Source organism: Kogia breviceps, chromosome 20, assembly GCF_026419965.1.
Source record: "Kogia breviceps isolate mKogBre1 chromosome 20, mKogBre1 haplotype 1, whole genome shotgun sequence".
NCBI lineage: Eukaryota > Metazoa > Chordata > Mammalia > Artiodactyla > Physeteridae > Kogia > Kogia breviceps.
The window spans coordinates 4,831,807-4,847,460 of NC_081329.1; the positions used below are offsets into that span (position 1 = coordinate 4,831,807).

Genomic DNA, 15,654 nt, shown 5'->3' on the forward strand with positions numbered 1-15,654 from the left:
ACTACACGTGCAAAACTTTCTGTAACTTGTGAATGGCCTATGTATGACTTAAAATCAATTAACAATAAAGATACATAAGTCGATATTATAAAAATGGTGTTTAAAAATTTTGGCATGCCAAATACAATCATACATAAAATAAAAAGACAAATATAAAACAGAAAAAATTTGCAATGTATATCACAGACACGATGTTAATATGCCTAATATATAAAGAGTCTCTGATAAGAAGAGAAAAAGATCAATGTTTTTAGAACAATGAACTAGAATAATAATCAGTTAGTTCACAATAAAAATGCAAATGGCTCTAAGACATCAAAAATTTATATATGTATGAATCTTTTGACTCAACAATTCTGTTTTGGAAAACTATCACAGCAGTACCTTGCAAAATATGAAGAATTTTATATTCATGACTAGTTACTAAATGACTAATTTTAACAGCAGGAGACGGCAACAATCCACCAGTCCATCAGCAGGAGAGTGAATAAAGTATGAATTACGTAGCCTCATAAGGAATAACCCTGTGGGGATTATTGTCCTAAGGAAACAATAGAGAAATGGATATATAATAATAAGCTACCATTTACGTAAGTAAGGAGAAAACATGATTGTATATGTGTCTGTATTTTTAATCAAACAAATAATGAAGGGATAGATAACTTGTTTTTTTTTGGGGGGGGCTGCGTTGGGTCTTCGTTGCTGCACGCGGGCTTTCTCTAGTTGGGGCAAGGGGGGCTACTCTTCGTTGTGGTGCGTGGGCTTCTCATTGCAGAGGCTTCTCTTGCTGCGGAGCACGGGCTCTAGGCACGTGGGCTTCAGTAGTTGCAGCAGCGGGCTCAGTAGTTGTGGCTCATGGGCTCTAGAGTACAGGCTCAGTAGTTGTGGCGCACAGGCTTAGCTGCTCCGTGGCATGTGGGATCTTTCCGGACCAGGGTTTGAATCCGTGTCCCCTGCGTTGGCAGGCAGATTCTTAACCATTGCGCCACCAGGGAAGTCCTTAGATAACTTTTTAAAATGTTTAGCTAAAGCTAGAGGCAAGTAATAGATGACAGAGTGATAATAAATGATGTTAAAACACAACCGTCTGCCTAGACATTACCAAAGGGATATAATGTAAAGATTAAAAAAAAAACCCAAACTGGGGGGACTTCCCTGGTGGCACCGTGGTTAAGAATTCACCTGCCAATGCAGGGGACTCGGGTTCGAGCCCTGGTCCGGGAAGATCGCACATGCCATGGAGCAACAAAGCCCGTGCGCCACAACTACTGAGCCTGCACTCTAGAGGCTGCAAGCCACAACTACTGAGCCCATGTGCCACAACTACTGAAGCCTGCGCACCTACAGCCCATGCTCCGCAACAAGAGAAGCCACCGCAATGAGAAGCCCAGGCATCACAGCGAAGAGTACCCCGGTTCACTGCAGCTAGAGAAAGCCTGCACTCCCAATACAGAGGGCTGGGGTTTGATCCGTGGTCAGGGAACTATATCCTGCATGCCACAGCTAAGACCTGGCACAAATAAATAAATAAATATTTTTAAAAAACAAAAAACCTTAAACTATTTTCAGTAATCAATTTTTGCTACTGATGTTGGTATTGTTACTATGAGATTTTTGTACATACATTGTAGAGTAAAAAAGGGGAGTAATTACGTAGTATAATGAAGATAAAATATCAAGTATTATTGAGAATTAGAATTCTCTTTTTGGGTAAAAGAAGAAAAATATGCAAAACAGAAGGGGTTAAACAAAACTCCCATGGTCTTTGTTTTGAATTGCAAATATCAATATACACTACTGATGTAGTTTATCTTAAAATTATATTTCTTAGCTCCCACCACTGAAAAAGTCTAGAAACAATGACCCACTCAATATCAAGGAGCCCTGGTTATCACCCAGATGTAATATCAAGCTCTAAGATCTGTTTTTACTAAAAGGAACTAGGGATTCTTGAAAAAAAAAAAAAAGGCTGATTCCAGGTCTTAGTCAAGAAATGGTTAAGTAAACACTAGGACATCTTTCAGGACAGTTATCAAGAAAATTATAAAAGATTGAAAGGGCTATACGCCAAAAGGCCTCAGCAACCATCCTGAAGAGGCTCCCCTGGCCCATTATAGGAAATTTGAGTATAAACAGATCAAAAATTAAACACATATTCAAATGTTTATAAGTGATCTAAAGCAATACAGAACAAACTAAACTAACTGGTCACCTCCGATGACAGGGAACTAAGTCATTCTTTTGAATATCTAGTACATAAAGGGATATAATCAAACATTTATCCAGCCTCTCCTATACATACTGTGCCACCAATAACCAAATAACAGATATGCTGAAGTTTCTATTTTTAGAAGTTTTCCAATTAATAAGTGAAGAAGGAGTAATAGAAGGAAAATAGCCTCATGAAACATTAATACATACTGAAAGATCTTGGCATTGAGCATAAATGTTTCTAACATCACAAAATAAGAGACTTAAAAGTATCATGGGCCTCTTGAAAAATCACATTACCACTCATGAAGCTGGTCTTATGAAAGAAAAACAAATCTAAGTATGATCACCTCTCTAGATCAGAGGACTGTTAAACTACAGCACAGGGATCAAATCAGTAATGCTCAGACTGTAGGAAGCTTTGCAGGATAACCTCCTGGCTTTTCCAACAATAAACTGCACGTGATAAAGGAATAAAAAAGTCGAGAGAGAGAGAGATGAAAGAGAACTTACAGATTAAAAGAGTCTTAAGAGACACGAGTCATTATGAAATATTGACAGTATTTGAAACATTCTCCAATCAAATGTGGAAAAATTACTATATTCATGAGGTCACTGAAAATTTGAACATAGACCTGAAATGTCATAAGAAGTAATTATTATACTTTTTAGGTAAATTAATTGCACTGTGATAGCCTGAGAAAATAATGCTTATATTTTAGGGCTGCATATGGAAATATTTATGGATGCGATAATATAATCTGGAATTTGCTCTAAATAATATGGTTGTGGGGAAATGACTGGTAGAATCGATAAAACAAGACTGGCTACAAATGGATAGTTTTGAAGAATACATGTGTCTTCATTAGTATGTATTTTTTTTGGTATATGTTTGTCATTTTCCATGCTGAAGGTTAAAAATAAATAAAATAATTTCATTCAGGCCTTTACTTCACAGTTAGAACTAATAAAGTAAGCAAGTCCAACTTTTGCAAAATAAAAATAAGTAGCTTATGTTTTGTTCTCTGCATAAGAAAATTTAGATTTTAGAGATTTTTAACATGTATGAATACGAATAGAAATATTAAACACTGAATTACATCATTACTTTTCATTTGACTTAGTGATTATTGCTATCATTCTTAGTATCACTCGAATTCACATGAACTAACTACCATGTTTTTCTGCGTTTAAGTTTTTATAATAAGTGTTCAAAGTGCCCCCTGTTCTTTTTGACTTATTCCAGGATGATGTTTGGAAGTCATCGAAGCGGTCCCTGAAAGCAATCGGTAGTCTTCAATTATTAAGTCACCCTAGTGTGCACAGAGATTTTGTGGTAACACCCTAGACACTTCGATATTACTCCAGTTTGTTCATCTCTCTATGTCTTCTCCTTTATCAGCATTTTACCCTTGAATAATTTTTTTTAAAGCAGTATAAGTTACAAAATGGTATCTCAAAAGCACTACAATACCTCACAACTTCATCCGCTATTCATGGTATACCATGCTGGTTTCTCACTCTAGCCTCCAATGGAGATAGGATGGTTTTGATGCAATGCACAGTTCCTAGCACACTTACACTAAGGGTACCCTCCCTCTCTCAACTGAAACACACTCTGGAATGCTTTTGAAAAAGTCTGTCATCATTATGGTAACGACTGGAAACCAATTCACAAAATGACATCCATTATTATTGTAAGAAATTACTTGCATTGCCCTTCACTACTGATGTCAATACAGTATTCTGTCAATACTGCAACTGAAAACCTCTGCCTCAAAAGATAATTTGGTTTAGTGATGTTGTGATAAAAAACAAAGTTCCTTTAGTGAAATTCTTAAATTTTAAGCTCTGTTTGTCCTATCAAGGATTATAATTCCCAAAAAGAAAAAGTAAAGAATATTCTTATTCCTGAAAAACTTTGTTTTGAGAAAAAATAAAGTCATTACCATTTGAGAGTGCTGCTACACCAAGAGGTAGGAAACACAGATGAAGTACATTGTATTCATTCAAAGAGAGAAAAATAAAAGGAAACTAAAAAAACAGGATGATAATTCAAAGAACAGAAGATTCAAAAGGTGCTTTAATCTTTATTTAACAAAATAAGAAAATGTCTTACCACATTTTAAAAAAAGAGTGTCTTCAATATAATTCACTGCTAAAAATAGCTATAGTTCATTTTAGTCACATTGCATTGCTTTGTGGCATTAAATCTAAACACTTCTGCAAGTCAGCCTGCCTTTTTTTTTTTTTTTTTTTTTTTTTTTTTTTTTTTTTGTGGTACGCGGGCCTCACTGTTGTGGCCTCTCCCATTGCGGAGCACAGGCTCCGGACGCTCAGGCTCAGCGGCCATGGCTCACGGGCCCAGCCGCTCCGCGGCATGTGGGATCTTCCCAGACCGGGGCACGAACCCGTGTCCCCTGCATCGGCAGGCGGATTCTCAACCACTGCGCCACCAGGGAAGCCCCAGCCTGCCTTTAACATTCTTCCACCAACACTGATTTTCATAGATGTGGGTATCTAATAAGGCCCAGTAAAGTAGAGCTTTGTCATTGTGTACTGCTGACTGATCCTAGAGTAACACAGTTTGATTTTACCAATGCTTCATGAATAATACAGGAGTAGTGGTAAGGGCCTGAAGGGGGCAGGGTCATCTGGCAACTGCTTCTGGGAAAATGTCCGATGGTTCTGTCTCCTGGTGTCTAATTTTAGAGAATTCATTTCTGAATTACAAAGCTGCTTTAAGGGGTGCAAATATATACTGTGGTTTACAAAACTGTACATACACATTACATCATCGTGTCTTTGGCACATCTATGCATTTGCCATATGGCAGCATGCTGAACTGAAAATGTAAATTACATAACTCAAGTTTTCTTTGATAGCAAACAAAATTACTATGGGTAACAATGATCAAACTTCATCATATTCCAAATAATATTATAACTTGATGAGTTAGCGGAAAATTGTCTAAATGCAAATTATAATTGATAAATTGAAAGCAAATCACAGCGCACAAAGAAGAAAACAATTTAATAGAAATAAGTATATATTGAAATTATGCACCAACAATATATTAGATAAAGTGATCTTAAACTTTTAGATACCGATTCAAACCTTAATTTTTCAGGATAAACTTAATTTGGAATGGGACTTCTTTGGCTACTATGTGTGGAAGGAGTCTGGAGGCTTGAAACTTGCTCCTTGATTATCGGAAGCTGTCAATCGAATTTAAACTGGCAGATGTGCTTTTACAGCTGCAGCCATATTGAGATCTTCATGTTTGGGCCTTTGGGAGAAAAAATGGTGCATAAAACAGCAAGCACCTTTGTGAAGTTGCTTTGTAGCACAGATAGATAGAAGCTACAATGTTTTCTTAACACACTCCTAGAATTGACTGTAGCTTTTCCCTCAAGCCCAATAAACCAGATTGATTTTATGACTATGTCACTGAAGTTCACAAGGAAGGAAATAAAACATCACATTTTTTTCACATAGCCTATCTCATGGTATGTGAAATTTTAAAAAATTTACTTTGTAAGTTAACTTCTAAAATTAATTATTGTTATAAAACTATTCAATGACACTGAAATCATTCTGCAATTTTAAGACATTCTAACACTTCTTCTCAATTTAAAACACTGAAAGATTTTTCTGCAACTTTTGTCTTTCTAGAATAACTACCTGAAGGCCATATTAATTAATGAATGTGAGTATAGTAAATATCTAGATTTAATTAGAAATTTAAAGTTTAAAATGTTAGCTTTATCTACTGGAGTTTGATACTTCATTCTTATGTTTCTTACAGATTTCTATTGATCAACGTAGCATTTTTAGAAAGTCCACAGAATCTCTGAGTCATTTCTACAGGACGCATATATTCCCTTCCCTATGAATGTCATTCACAGAAAGTTACAATGTGATAAGGCACACTACTGTCGATCTCTATTGATTAGCAGTACAGTCTCCTGAGACAATACACAGATAACACCCCAAGGTTTGTTTGCAGAAGAGTTGAACTGAGGTCACTTTCCAAAACAACAAACTGCTCTCTATGACCCTGAAAGGTTAGAGTTTAGGAATTTCCTGGAGAGACTGTGTTTTGTCTAGCATTTGTTTAAACATATCAAAGGACTCAATTAGCAATGGTAAAACTGTCTTAATCAAAGATGTAAAAAGGGTGTGAGTATAACAAAATATATTGAGAATTAGAGGGGAAGGAAAAGGAAGACAGCAATTAGGAATCATAAGCAAAAGAAAAACGCTTAGACAGAGAAAGACAACATATGGTATCGCTTATATGTGGAATGTAGAAAAAGGTTACAAATGAACCTACCTACAAAACACAGACAGAGTTACAGCTGCAGAAAACGAACTTATGTTTACCAGGGGGTAAAGGGGGAGGGATAAATTGGGAGATTGGGATTGACATATACACGCTACTATATATACAATAGATAACTAATAAGGACCTACTGTAGAGCACAGGGAACTCTATTCAATACTCTGTAATGGCCTATATGAGAAAAGAATCTAAAAAAGAGTGAATATATGTATATGTAAAACAGATTCACTTTGCTGGACACCTGAAACTAACACAAATTGTAAATCAACTAGACTCCAATAAAAATCTTTTAAAAAAGAAAGAAAAATGCTTAGACTTATGCTAAACAAAAGCCAAGTAGGTTATGTGGTTCTGTTTAGTGTATTGCTTCTTATTCATTTGCAATAATTTATTTTTTAATTGTATTAGAATGGTTTTGGGTAAAATACTATACACGTAAATGATACTCCTGCCAGCAGCTTACATTTTTCTCCTGAACTTACTGTAACTCAATTAATAATATTTGTGCCTGGTAATACATGGGTGCCTGGTAATACATGGGTATATCACATATCAGTAGAGTGAATCTCAAATTCTCTAAATCCATTATAATGCCATAGCAATGTCACAGCAAACCTTCCACTGCAGACACTTCTTTCTTTTCTTTTTTTTTTCAGTAGTAGTTTCTATGTGTTGAAAGAGACCTGCCTGGAGATGATGGTCTGAACCAAACCATCTCTTCAGCTCCCTTCTAAACTTATATTTTAATCAATAACTAAACTCCATAATATGGTATATTAAGCATAAATAGTTTTTATTAGCAATCTCTATCTCAAATATAAGTACCTTGAAGAAACCATGGGTTCAAAACGCATATTTACATTGTCTATTTTTTGTAAATGTATTCTAGCAACTATCCTGAATTTTTTGATTCTGTGTTCCAAAATTCTCATGTGATGGGTCAAACTCATCACTCAATTATTTGCATAAGTAGGACTTTGTCCCAACTCAGCCTCATATTCATGTTACTCTTGGATCTATACCATGAAATTTAAGATAATACTTACTCCCAATTTTTATTGGGGTCATGTATGAATTTGGCAAGCAATACCGTTATGTGCACTTAACCACTGAGTTGTACAGTGAAGTTAAAATGCCTGTGAATGTAGATGCTCTAAACGGGTGCATCATGATAATAAAGGTCAAGGAATGTCAAGTGGACCAGGTAGAAACAACATCATTATGCTACATATAAAAAAATATATTTTTCTATGTAATGAATGATTTGCTATCATTTCTAATAACACAACGCCAAATACTTTGGTCAAATATGAATTATACCTACATATTCTGAAAAAAATTAAAACTCCAGTCCTTAAAAAAATAAAAAGTGTTTGGGCCACTCCTATGAAGGTAAAGCTACAAATAGTAGACCATGTTGCCAGATACCTTGTGACTAACGAGGCTTAGTTTTACAGTACCCTATCAATGGGTTGCTATAAAAGGGAAATATACTTTCTGAAAAACCCTTTTCCAGACTCTACAACAGAGAAATGGGCCAACAAAAAGGAAGATGTTCCCAGAGCCTGTCTTGGACAAATAATGTTAGGCTTTCTTATTTGGACCAAAAGTTTTTTTGTAAATTTATGCTGAAAAAAAAGAATTATAGGTATTAATTTGATAAATACTTATTACTAACAATATTTGATATCATCGGGATCTGGTCAGGAAAATAAAAGAAACCAGATTAGGCAGAAATAAAATATAGTAAACAAGCAGAAAGCACTTGTGACCAAAGGACATTTTGTCCCTGTTGGTGCTCCGTACTGTGGGAGATCTTTTAAAACTAGAGACCACATGGCACTCAGCAACTTATCAGACAAAAACTTAAAAATATCTTTATGCTAAACTTTAAAAATTTATACTAAACTTTAAGATTTATTATATTTTGAGGTAAGTTATCATGAAAATATACTATTATGTTCCTTAGCAGATAAAATCTCGGTAGATAATATTTACTGTCCTTGGTTGACATCATTGAAATCTTTATTTTAAGAGGAAGAGATTAAAACTCAGATAAAATTTATAATTATTAATATAGTAAAAATATTAATAACTACTTAGAGGTCATAATAAAAAAGTTTTAAACTGAAATTTCAGAACAATGATGTTTAGAAATTCCTAAATTCGAGAGAATTCCAGGCGGTCCAGTGGTTAGGACTCCACGCTTCCACTGCTGGGGGCATGGGTTCGATCCCTGGTCGGGGAACTAAGATCCCGCAAGCCATGCAGTGTGGAAAAAAAAAAAAAATTCCTGAATTCTAGTTTAATCTTCTTTTTCTGCCTATTATTATCCCTAAATCTAAGGACGTAAGTTTATTCCTTACACTTTCACATTTGCAGCCTGTCAGAACTTCACTGACATTGACAAAAAGCTGGTACCAAGTAATTCTCCTGTTGTGTGTTCTTGTTACTTTGATGTAGAGGGTCAATGCTTTTAGTGTCATCAGGCCCACCACCTACTAATTCTTCATGTATAAAGCACAGATAAGAATGTCTACTTCAGATTATTATGAACATAATAAAGGAAAACATGGGTCTAAAGCATAGTACCTGGACAGAGGAAACAGTAGATAATTGGTAGTTATTCGAATTATTACAATAATTTCATTACCATTAAAGCCAGCAGTAATAATCTTGAACTCAAGATGGTCAAAGTTTGACCTTGTGATAACTAAGTAACTGCACTGAATTATGTCTAACCACATAGTCATTGATATTCATATATAACATGAAATTTAAGAGGAATAAAATAATGGCTATCAATCCTTCATCTATAATTCTTTTGGCTCCATTTCTAAGATTTCTTACATACTTAATGATAGCCAGTATTTCTGGGACATATAGAGTCATCTTGCCTCTGAGACCCATAATATATACCCTGTTTCATCTGTCAGCTCTTTATTTTTCTTCTCCTGTCAGCTATTCCTCTTGCATGTATAGAAACATACCTCATAATGAGGAATTTTCATACAAAAAATTACTTGAAAAGCCAATCTACAGACCTATCATAGTAAAAACAATGAAACACACACACATATGCGTGTACACACACACAAATATTAGTCCACCACCATCCCCATTCCTCCCTTTTCTTATCATCCTGATCTTTCCAATTCCAGATAATTCACAATCTTACCTACTTCTGTTCTTATAACTTAGATGGATGGTACAAAAGGGACATTGGTCATATATAGTTCCAAAGCAGCTTATTTTTTTTCCAACATAACCTAGCCAAAGTTTTGTTTTTAATATAGAGACTTCATTTATTATGCATTGGGAAACATTTTATCTTATAATTTACAAAATAATTTTACTAAAGTAGATTCCAATTAGAAACATAATTGAACAAGTAAAAGAAGAGTTAATGAATATGTTGTAGAATCAATAAACTCAAAGAGAGGAACATAAAATCATAACAATTGGCTTTCCTAGTGCTTATGGAATCCTAAAGATATTGCTTTCAGCAAAATTTGTATAACAAAGTACCACATGACAAGCAACAGAAAAATAAATTTTAAAAAATCTGTAGTCTGGACTTTTAAAACTAAAATTACATGGCATTTTTGTGTAATCCTGGACCTCTAGTTTATCAAGCATTACTATAAAATCAAGTTATACATATTTTCTTAAGAAGAAAACATTAACCTCATATATTAACCATGTAATGAAACTTATAAAAAATGTTATCACTTATTTATGAAATAAGAACATGACTATGCCACTTACAAAAATGCTTAGGCCTTGATTTTAATTCTGCATAGATTAGAAGTCTGTGAGTAAAGACTGAATGAAAAAAATGTAGGAATAGGTTGATTTCTTTTTTCTTTTTTAACATCTTTATTGGAGTATAATTGCTTTGAAATGGTGTGTTAGTTTCTGCTTTATAACAAAGTGAATCAGTTATACATATACATATGTCCCCATATACCATCCCTTTTGCATCTCCCTCCCTCCCACCCTCCCTATCCTACCCCTCTAGGTGGTCACAAAACACCAAGCTGATCTCCCTGTGCTATGCAGCTGCTTCCCACTAGCTATCTATTTTACTTTTGGTAGTGTACATATGTCCATGCCACTCTCTCACTTCGTCCCAGCTTACCCTTCCCTCTCCCCATATCCTCAATCAATTCTCTAGTAGGTCTGCATCTTTATTCTCTTCTTGCCCCTGGGTTCTTCTGACCACTTTTTTTTCCTTTTCTTTTTTTTTAGATTCCATATATATGTGTTAGCATACAGTATTTGTTTTTCTCTATCTGACTTACTTCACTCTGTATGACAGTCTCTAGGTCCATCCACCTCACGACAAATAACTCAGTTTCGTTCCATTTTATGGCTGAGTAATATTCCATTGTATATATGTGCCACATCTTCTTTATCCATTCATCTGTTGATGGACACTTAGGTTGCTTCCATGTCCTGGTTATTGGAAATAGAGCTGCAATGAACATTGTGGAACATGACTTTTTTTGAATGATGGTTTTCTCAGGGTATATGCCCAGTAGTGGAACTGCTGGGTTGTATGGTAGCTCTATTTTTAGTTTTTTAAGGAACCTCCATACTGCTCTCCATAGTGGCTGTATCAATTTACATTCCCACCAACAGTGCAAGAGGGTTTCCTTTTCTCCACACCCTCTCCAGCATTTATTGTTTGTAGATTTTTTGATGATGGCCATTCTGACCAGTGTGAGATGATATCTCATTGAAGTTTTGACTTGCATTTCTCTAACAACTAATGATGTTGAACTCTCATTCATGTGTTTGTTGGCAACCTGTATATCTTCTTTGAAGAAATGTCTATTTAGGTCTTCTGCCCATTTTTGGATTGCATTGTTTATTTTTTTGATATTGAGCTGCATGAGTTGCTTGTATGTTTTGGAGATTAATCCTTTGTCAGTTGCTTCATTTGCAATTTTTTTCTCCCATTTTGAGGGTTGTCTTTTCATCTTGTTTATGGTTTCCTTTGCTGTACAAAAGCTTTTAAGTTTCATTAGGTCCCATTTGTTTATTTTTCTTTTTATTTCCATTTCTCTATGAGGTGGGTTGAAAAGGATCTTGCTGTGATATATGTCATACAGTCTTCTGCCTATGTTTTCGTCTAAGAGTTTGATGGTGTCCGGCCTTACATTTAGGTCTTTAATCCATTTGAGTTTATTTTTGTGTATGGTGTTAGGGAGTGTTCTAATTTCATTCTTTTACATGTAGCTGTCCAGTTTTCCCAGCACCACTTACTGAAGAGGCTCTTTTCTCCACCATATATTCTTGCCTCCTTTATCAAGATAAGGTGACCATATGTGCATGGGTTTATCTCTGAGCTTTCTATCCTGTTCCATTGATCTATATTTCTGCTTTTCTGTCAGTGCCACACTGTCTTGGTTACTGTAGCTCTGTAGTATAGTCTGAAGTCCAGGAGCCTGATTCCTCTAGCTCCATTTTTCTTTCTCAAGATCGTTTTGGCTATTCAGGGTCTTTTGTGTTTCCATACAATTGTGCAATTTATTGTTCTAGTTCTGTGAAAAGTGTCATTGGTAGTTTGATAGGGATTTCATTGAATCTGTAGATTGCTTTGGTTAGCAGAGCCTTTTTCACAATGTTGATTCTTCCAACCCAAGAACATGGTATATCTCTCCATCTATTTGTATCATCTTTAATTTCTTTCATCAGTGTCTTATAATTTTCTGCATACAGGTCTTTTGTCTCCTTAGGTAGGTTTATTCGTAGATATTTTAATCTTTTTGTTGCAATGGTAAATGGGAGTGTTTTCTTAATTTCACTTTCAGATTTTTCATCATTAGAGTATAGGAATGCAAGAGATTTCTGTGCATTAATTTTGTAACCTGCAACTTTACCAGATTCATTGATTAGCTCTAGTATTGTCCTGGCAGCTTCTTTAGGATTCTGTATGTATAGTATTATGTCATCTGCAAACAGTGACAGTTTTACTTCTTCTTTGCTGATTTGGATTCCTTTTATTTCTTTTTCTTCTCTGATTGCTGTGACTAAAACTTCCAAAACTATGTTGAATAATAGTGGTGAGAGTGGGCAAGCCTGTCTTGTTCCTGATCTTAGTGGAAATGGTTTCAGTTTTTCACCATTGAGGAAGATGTTGGCTGTGGGTTTGTCATATATGGCCTTTATTATGTTGAGGAAAGTTCCCTCTATGCCTACTTTCTGGAGGGTTTTTATCATAAATGTGTGTTGAATTTTGTTGAAAGCTTTCTCTGCATCTATTGAGATGATCATATGGTTTTACTCCTTCAATTTGCTAATTCGGTTTATCACATTCATTGATTTGTGTATATTAAAGAATACTTGCAGGGCTTCCCTGGTGGCGCAGTGGTTGAGAGTCCGCCTGCCGATGCAGGAGACACGGGTTCGTGCCCTGGTCCGGGAAGATCCCACATGCTGCAGAGCGGCTGGGCCCGTGAGCCATGGCCGCTGGGCCTGCGCGTCCGGAGCCTGTGCTCCGCAACGGGAGAGGCCACAACAGTGAGAGGCCCGCATACCACAAAAAAATAAAATAAAATAAAAATAAAGAATTCTTGCATTCCTGGAATAAACCCCACTTGATCCTAGTGTATGATCCTTTTAATGTGCTGTTGGATTCTGTTTGCTAGTATTTTGTTGATGATTTCTGCATCTATGTTCATCAGTGATATTGGCCTGTAGTTTTCTTTCTTTGTGACATCTTTGTCTGGTTTTGGTATCAGAGTGATGGTGGCCTCGTAGAATGAGTTTGGGAGTGTTTCTCCCTCTGCTATATTTTGGAAAAGTTTGAGAAGGATAGATGTTAGCTCTTCTCTAAATGTCTTATAGAATTTGCCTGCGAAGCCATCTGGTAGTTTGATTTCTTGATGACCCAGGATAGTGCATGAAATTATTTTCTCCTGTCTTAATTTCTATTGGCATTATTATTATAATACTGTAATATTACTATTTTAATGGTTTAAAAGTTCTCATCTTTAAATATTTCTTTTTTAAAAAATTATTTCACCATAAATCATAAGGAAGTATTACTCTACATCATTTGAGTCTGTGTCTATGAACAGAAAGAAGCCAAGTAAATTTTGAAATAAATCAAGGAAAATTTTACTTACTGCTATGACAACCATCTAGATATTTCAGGTGAGCACAATTTTTACAGTAAATAATGTGAATAATCTTTACATATCTTTCTTTCATTTGGCTTTTACAAAAGCTGAGAGTAGGGCCAGAGAGAGAAAAAGATACATGATCATTTATTTCTCTAGTCTTTTCTGGTTTGGGTGCTGATTGACTTATGTCTTCAGAGACCTCAGCATCCCTATTTTTTAGGAAGGTGAAAAGTAACATGTACTTATGCCGAAGTAACTCAGAGAGTAAGTTGTTATTTTTCCCTTGTTGGTACTGAGGGACAGGGACTCTGGGCACTGGGAAAAGCTATGTTCTTAGCAGACCCTTTGTACTACCTGAAATACCCTCGCCTACTGACGCAGAATATAAAAATGTCACAGAGTTCAAAGACAAAACATGGCACCTTACAGTGTTGGGTTAGGTGGAGGCTGCTAAATTCCTCTGGACATATCTAGATTTCAGGCAAGGTAGAGCTGGTGTCATTTTCCCTGAGTAGGTGGAACAAATATATTTATACAATTCCAACTTGTGATTCTAGATCAATGTCTCCCCACACCCAGCTACCATCCTGGCACTGGGCAGAGGGACCTTCCCTCATCCAAGTTGCTGGCAGCGTGATTGAGTTGCTGTTATAGGTTTTTGTTTTGATACAGGAAAGAGAAGACATGAGGTCATGAAGTGAGAGACCCATGTTAGGAAATAGGCGATTGGGATGACAGAAGCTGATATAATAACACTAAGGCAAAGAACGGATGCCCAGCAAGATAAGTAGTGATAGGTTCTCTGAGTGAGATAAGGAACTGGACTGGACTAGAGTTTCAGTGCAATATTTATGGAAAGGAGCATGGGCTGGGGGAAGGGTATGGAGGGATTGTGTGCATAGGGCAGAGGAATGCCCTCCCCCTACCTTCTTGTCACCAGAGCTCCACCTGGTGTGTGTGTGTGTGTGTGTGTGTGTGTGTGTGTGAGGACGATGGGGAAAGAGTAGCATCAAGGAAGCCTTCCATTCCTCTGTCTAGAGTCTACTCTGTTTTTCCAATTTTCCCTCTTCACCCTTACCTGGTGTATGACAGAGACTGTTAATCTTGTAAATGGGGTTTTCTCTTTATATGGCTGTTAGGGAACCTGCAGCAAAATCAGAGGTGGCACTTTTTTGAGCTTGAAATACCGTCACCCTCATCTTATTCCCCTACTCAAATTTTCCCTTAACCAAATTTCCTAATCTAATTTGAATTCTGTTGTATAATTTTTTATAAGCTTCCTCAAGTCTCCTTTCTAAAGAGGTGACAGATAAATAGATGAATGCGAAATAGATGACTGATGAATATTTATACTCTCAGGCAGACTGTGTAGCATACAGGTTGCGTTTAAAGTCAAGATGGGGGGCTTCCCTGGTGGCGCAGTGGTTGAGAGTCCGCCTGCCGATGCAGGGGACGCGGGTTCGTGCCCCGGTCCGGGAGGATCCCACGTGCCGCGTAGCGGCTGGGCCCATGAGCCATGGCCGCTGAGCCTGCGCGTCCGGAGCCTGTGCTCCGCGACGCGAGACGCCACAACAATGGGAGGCCCACGTACCGCAAAAATAAAATAAAAACATAAAAAGAATAAATAAATAAAGTCAACATGGGAAGGACTTAAGGAGCAACAGGATCTTAGGGTGATGGAAAGACATTTTCCCTCCCATCCCCTCCCTCTTCCTCTTCTGTGCCATCACCAAATCCAATATCACACAGCACAAAATATAGGGATCTAGAGGTCAAGGAAGATGAACAAATTAATACTGAGAGAGGCTAGGAGAGAATTATTTAACAGTAACAGTAAAAGTAGAGTAGGGCTGGCTCATATATGAGTCAAAAATTGTGTGTGTGTAACATACAATATATACTGATTATGTATTATGTATAATACAAACACACACAAACACATATAAAATCAGTTGAGAAAGCAAG

The 15,654-nt window shown here is 36.4% G+C and overlaps 1 protein-coding gene across 5 annotated transcripts in view; it reads right to left on the reverse strand.

Annotated features, from left to right (window-relative positions):
- The window catches only part of NEIL3 (nei like DNA glycosylase 3), a 389,514-nt gene that overhangs the window by 282,663 nt on the left and 91,197 nt on the right, over positions 1–15,654 (reverse strand). Inside the window, exon 1 of one of the 5 annotated variants that reach the window (XM_059049080.2) lies at positions 5,329–5,348. The exons of the other annotated variants lie outside the window; for them this stretch is intronic. The gene's annotated coding sequence lies outside the window, so the exon portion shown is untranslated. Of the gene's footprint in view, positions 1–5,328; positions 5,349–15,654 lie in introns of those variants that run through there. 5 annotated transcript variants of the gene reach the window in all.